The sequence below is a fragment of the Lepisma saccharinum genome, chromosome 15 (assembly GCF_977018435.1).
Source record: "Lepisma saccharinum chromosome 15, izLepSacc3.1, whole genome shotgun sequence".
Lineage (NCBI taxonomy): Eukaryota > Metazoa > Arthropoda > Insecta > Zygentoma > Lepismatidae > Lepisma > Lepisma saccharinum.
In genome coordinates this window covers 38,511,520-38,517,519 of record NC_139243.1, presented here as the reverse complement: position 1 = coordinate 38,517,519, position 6,000 = coordinate 38,511,520, and the positions used below count along the sequence as shown (strand labels likewise).

At 38.6% G+C, this 6,000-nt stretch overlaps 1 protein-coding gene across 6 annotated transcripts in view; it reads left to right on the top strand.

Annotated features, from left to right (window-relative positions):
• Nucleotides 1-430: 430 nt before the first annotated feature.
• Nucleotides 431-6,000, top strand: part of LOC145999457 (uncharacterized) — an 80,361-nt gene continuing 74,791 nt past the window's right edge. For 5 of the 6 annotated variants that reach the window (XM_083136416.1, XM_083136414.1, XM_083136419.1 and 2 more), the window contains exon 1: nt 431-480. The gene's annotated coding sequence lies outside the window, so the exon portion shown is untranslated. Of the gene's footprint in view, nt 481-4,540; nt 4,565-6,000 lie in introns of those variants that run through there. The other variant, XM_083136415.1, reaches the window with a different exon arrangement.

The window sequence follows — 6,000 nt, the reverse complement described above, 5'->3', positions numbered from 1 at the left end:
ATCTTGCAGCCGGAGGAAGTCAAGGAAAAGTTGACTCGTTTCGTCTGCACACGATCTTGCAAGATGGCGGCGTCCGTGGAGATATATGCGATTTGGGATGATCGTTATCGTAGACGTTGCTTTCACACTCTATTTTGGACTTTGTATTGGTTCAACGTCATCGATGGATCATGAGTTTTTATTGGTTACGGATAGATATGACGTGCGCAGGAGAGGTTTGACATAAGCAGCGTGTTGACCAATGAAAAACAAGGTGGTATATTTATGACTGTGTGTGTGTGTGTGTGTGTAGTGGTTCATCCCGCAGCAGAGCTTCAATCGTGTGACGTCATATCCAGAAGGGAGGACTTTTCTAATCTTGATCTGGCAATACTGCAGTCATTTTGTCGCTTTGTGGTCGTGTTTTGTTTCTTGTTTATCTCGAACACATGGAGTTGTGTCAGGCTGGTTATTTTGTTCCCGCGTAAGAAAATATTAACGGTATAGTTCGTTCAGTGGTATATACTTTGGGTGTAATGTAATTCCACTGCTTATCAGTGCCAAGGGTTTGTACAGAATTTTTAATCTATATGTGTTCTTTAGAGGGGTGAAATTAGCATTGAATTCAAGCTGGAAGTGAGCGGAGCCTAAAACCAAGGGGCCCAAGTTCCTTTTGTTCTATTGCGATTTCATCATGCTACGAATGCAATTTTTACATGGTTCGATTGCAATTTACATGTAAACATTGGTGACGTACAGTGGTCTCGACCCTTGGGGTAGCAGTCAGAGCGGTGCCGCACACACTTTAGCGCTCAGTATTCTTAATAAAGGAACGTCAAATACATGGAAAGATTGCAAAATAAGGAATGACTACTAAAAGAAAAGGGTAAATTTCTCGAGTACTTGTCTGATAAGGCCCGAACACCTCTCACTCGTTTATTTCCTTAATTTTAGCATTGATACTTACATATTCTGCATTGCGGAAGATTCTTTAAGGTGAAGTCATGCCTTTTTCCATAAAATAGTGTCAACTTTTCATATTACAAGTCATTATTTGTCTTCCTTGTTATGCTTGGGTAACAGACAATATGGCGTGCAGTCGTGCTTGTGTTTGGTCGATTTGGAGTGAGTATGCAGTGTTTGGTAACACTTTACTATACCGGAGACGGATTTCTTCAAATTTACAGGAGAAAGTGCTTACGCAAATCGGAGCAAATTGAGAATATAGAGAAAGTCTCCAATTTTGTTAATATTCGGTATATTAACTAATTTTGGCCTCTTAATCACGAATCTGGGTAACATTATAGTATAAGGGAAACGGATTTCTTGAAATTTACAGGAGAAAGTACTTACGGAAATCATTTTTTGTGGTGTTGTGGAAGTTGGTGAATCTAGTTTTGATCCATTTTAATGCGAAAACATGTAGTTTTCTGTGAAAATCTCTCTCCGACACGCTGTTTCTGCTGCAGCCATTTGCTTTCTGCACGAGAGTACAATGTTCCGTGTGTTAAGATGACGCAACCCCATAGTCAGTGTTTCAGCCTCGCCGTGTTTTCACTAGAACATGACGTGTCGAGTATTTTTAATTTTTTTTTATATGTATTTTAACTAACAATACTTGCCTAACTTAACCTGGAGCGAATTTACAATATAGAGAAAGTCACCAATTTTGTTAATTTTCGGTATACTAACTAATTTGGCCTCCAAATGACGAATCTGTTGTAAAAAACCGGGGGTCACGTCTGGAAATTTGGAAAAAAGCAGATTGTTTTTTATATATATATATATATATATATATATATATATATATATATATATATATATATATATATATATATATATATATATATATATATAGGTGTATATGCGTAGTTTTACATACGAAAATGTAATTGTTTCCAACCACAGCGTTGTTTTACAAGAAAATGATTTATGATGTTCAATTCTAGTACGAACCCTATTTTTTCGATGAATTTAGGGGTGAAATGAGTGCTAATGGAACCTAACCTCATGTGAATGGTTCGTGGGGCTACCCGTGGATGGTTTTTTGGGGCTAACGTCAATGGTTTGTGGGGCTACCTGTGGATGGTTTTTGGGGCTAACGTCAATGGTTTGTGGGGCTACCCGTGGATGGTTTTTGGGGCTAATGAACAATGTTTCATCAAAATGTACAATTTCCAGACTTGACCCCCGGTTTTTTACAACAGATTCATGATTAGGAGGCCAAAATTAGTTAGTATACCAAAAATTAACAAAATTGGAGACTTTCTCTATATTGTAAATTCTTACCCTTAACCTAACCTATCCTTACAGAACATAGTTTTTGGGGCTAACGTGAATGTTTTTTTGGGCTAACGTTAATTGTTTGTGGGGCTAACATCAATGGTTTGTGAGACTAATGTCAATGGTTTGCGACGTATTAGCATAATGTCAAATCCGGGCAAGAAAGAATGTATTTTGCAGTGAACGAGGTTGCAACACTGCATAGATCGACAAAACACTCGCACAACGCGTCCTGAACCAGTACGCTATCGCCCGCCATAATGTGTTACAGAATCAAAATAACAAGTAACAGTAAGTACTCGTAAATGTAAGAAATAGAGATTATCTTAGATAGAAATGCATTATTTCACCTTAGCAAATGTTCCGCATTCCAAAATAGTACGTTAGCAATGTAAAAAATATGATTTATAGGCGTTCCCCTTATACTCTAATAGTTCCCGAATCTGTTGTAAAATACCGGGGTCACGTCTGGAAATTTGAAGAAAAGCGGATTGAATTTTTTTTATATATAGGTGTATATATGCATAGTTTTACGAACGAAAATGTAATCTCCTGTCATTGTTTCCAACCACGCCTTTGTTTTACAATAAAATGATTTATGATGTTCAATTTTAGTACAAACCCTATTTTTTCGATCAATTTAGGGGTGAAATGAATGCTAATGGAACCTAACCTTACCGGGCTAACCTAACCTCGTGTGAATGGTTCATGGGGCTACCCGTGGATGGTTTCTGGGGCTATCATCAATGATTTGTGGGGCTACCCGTGGATGGTTTTTGGGACTAACGAACAATGTTTCATCAAAATGTCCAATTTCCGGACTTGACCCCCGGTTTTTTACAACAGATTCGTGGTTAGGAGGCCAAAATTAGTTAGTGTACCGAAAATTAACAAAATTACAGACTTTCTTTATATTGTCAATTCTTACCCGCAAATCATTTTCTGTAGTGTTGTTGATGTTCGGGAATGTAGTTTTGATCCATTTTAATGCGAATGCATGTGGTTTTCTACGAAAATCTATTTCCGACGCGTTACTGCTGCCATTTTCTTTCTGCACGAGAGCACAATACGCGCTATAGCTGCTGCTACAAGATGATGTGTCGAGGATGCGTCATGAAGTTGTTGCCGGGTGTGGAAGATGACATGGAATTTGTAATTCACACAATCTTCAAGAAGTGGAAGGTTAAAATTAAAAGAATACCGTGTATTTTCTTTCATCGAGAAAACACAATGTTGTCCGTATATGCTAAATTGAACGAAAGGACTGCTAATGGAACCTAACCATAGTAGGCATACCTCATCCCTGTGGTGGTTCGTGGGGCTATCGTGAATTTTGGAGCTAACGTCAATGGTTTTTGAGGCTACCCGTGGATGGTTGGTGGGAAATAAGGAACAAAAGTAAGTACTCATTAATGGTAGAAATAGACATTATTTTCGTTAGAAATTCATTATTTCACCTAAAGAAATGTTCCTCAATGCAGAATAGTACGTTAGCAATGAAAGAAATTGCAAAATAAATCATTGATAGGTGTCTCCGGTATAGTAAAGTAGTACCCAGTGTTTCAACCTTCTTAACCGAAAAATACCTACTTTCGTGTTTATTATGTCATCATAAACCATTGACGGATAGCCCCAAAAACCATCCACGATAGCCCCAAAAACCATTCACGATAGCCCCACGGACCATTTCTGGCAAGGTTAGGTTAGGTAAGCATAGTTAGAGAAAAAATTCTCGTAAAAAAAAAAGGCACGTTTGGAAACACTGCCGAGACCGCGTGACTTTCGATGCTCGCGTCATCTGCACGTACATAATGGAAACAACGGCCTAATGTTTTAGAAGATGCAAGTTCCTTACGTAACAACTGATTATTTATTGTTCTGCAGCATTCTATGGTGAAGTTTTTAGTTTCCGCGAAAGAAAATACCTCGAAGAACCTTGACAATGATACAGAAAATGGTTTCAGTAAGTAGCCTAGTTTCTCCTGTAAATTTGAAGAAATCCGTTCGGTCGATATCAGACAGTTACCATTTCTCGTATCTGACAAACGGATTTCTTCAAATTTACAGGAGAAATTATTTACCGAATACGGTTTCTTTATATTTGTGGAAGTTCGGGGAAGTGTTTTCTCGCATCGTTCATTGAATTTTGGGTACTAATCCGGTAAATCATCAATTTTTTGATACAAATGTGTGGCCAATGCACGAAAGCTCTTGCATCCATTTACTTCCAGGTGGATGACCTGTGTGTGATGACGTAATCCCGGTCAGTGTCTTCAAACACATGTTTTTGTAACTGAAGAAGGTACGTTTCTGCAAATGGGTTGTGGTGCTATGTGTCAATGGTTCATGGGGCTATGCGAGAATGGTGTGTGGGGCTATGCATATTTTTTTCTAACTCTATTTTTAACTATTGTAACCTAACCATGACCCTACCTAACCTAACCTTACCGGAAATGGTTCTTGGGGCTATGTATAAATGGCTCGCATCAATGGTTTGTGGGGCTACGTTAGTATTTTTGGGTGCAGTGGGGTGGAAACACTGCATGCCGAGTACGGTAGTGAAACTGTGACCGCTATTTTGCGTGTTACCAAAGGCAAAAAGAAACGAAGAAAACTGACTCGATATGTCGCAAATAGAGCTTATTACCGTGAAATATGCGAAATGCCACCTTCAGCAATGTTTCTCAATGCAGAATACGTAAGTACAAATGTTCAAATTAAATGAACTAGCAAATTTCAGCCGTTTGTCCGATACGAGAAATTTACCAAGAAAAGTACACGTAACTCCCACCCCCTTCTAAAATCTAAAACTATTTGGGTATGATTTAACAATATGGGGAGTTCATTCGATTACTTTCAAATTCGAGATACTCACTAACTTTGGCCGGCTAGATTCTACTTTATGTCCTTATTGCCTTTTGGTGGTAACCGATGGGAGTTAACAACACTGCAGGCTCGTCTTTGTGTCTGCGTTGTGAATGCATGTGCAGTCCCACTAACCATTCACGGGTAGCCTCACGAACCATTCACGATAGCCCCAAAAACCATGCACAGGTAGCCCCACAAACTATTCACATTAGCTCTAAAAACCATGCATGGGTAGCCCCACAAACTATTCATGGGGACGAGGTTAGGTTAGGTTCCATTAGCACTCATTTCACCCCTAAGTATGTGCTTCATCATCGAAAAATTTCCTCAGTACGTTAAATTATGCATATCCGGACAGAATCAGTTTTTATCGATTTCCTCCTCCGGGTAATTTTTCCTCGCTTTGGGATTTATGTTGTTGAATTCCTTATACAATAAGCTTTCCAACGATATATGACATGTATTATTTTGGAAAAGGACGTAAAGTAGAATCTTACCCTTTGACCTCCTAATGATGAATCTCAAGTTGAAATTTGGCACTGGCGTATAGAAATTGCGAAATTATGTGCAATTATTAATGGTATGATTGTTGATACACTATTATGGTAGCCATATTTGATGGTGTGAACAATTGAAGATCGGTATTCATTACACTGTCTACAGCATTGCAACATTGTTAATTTGTCACTTGGAGATCATTGATTGTGGAAGAATGGAGGAGGGAAGGAGTGAAAAGATCGTTAATGTGGTGCAATTATTTACAGTGATGATAAGGATATGGAGGGAGAAGAGGTTGTGGAATGCTGCTTCGAATAGATCTTTCTCACAAATTACATCTCCAACAAGTATTACAAATCGGTCAGGATTAGT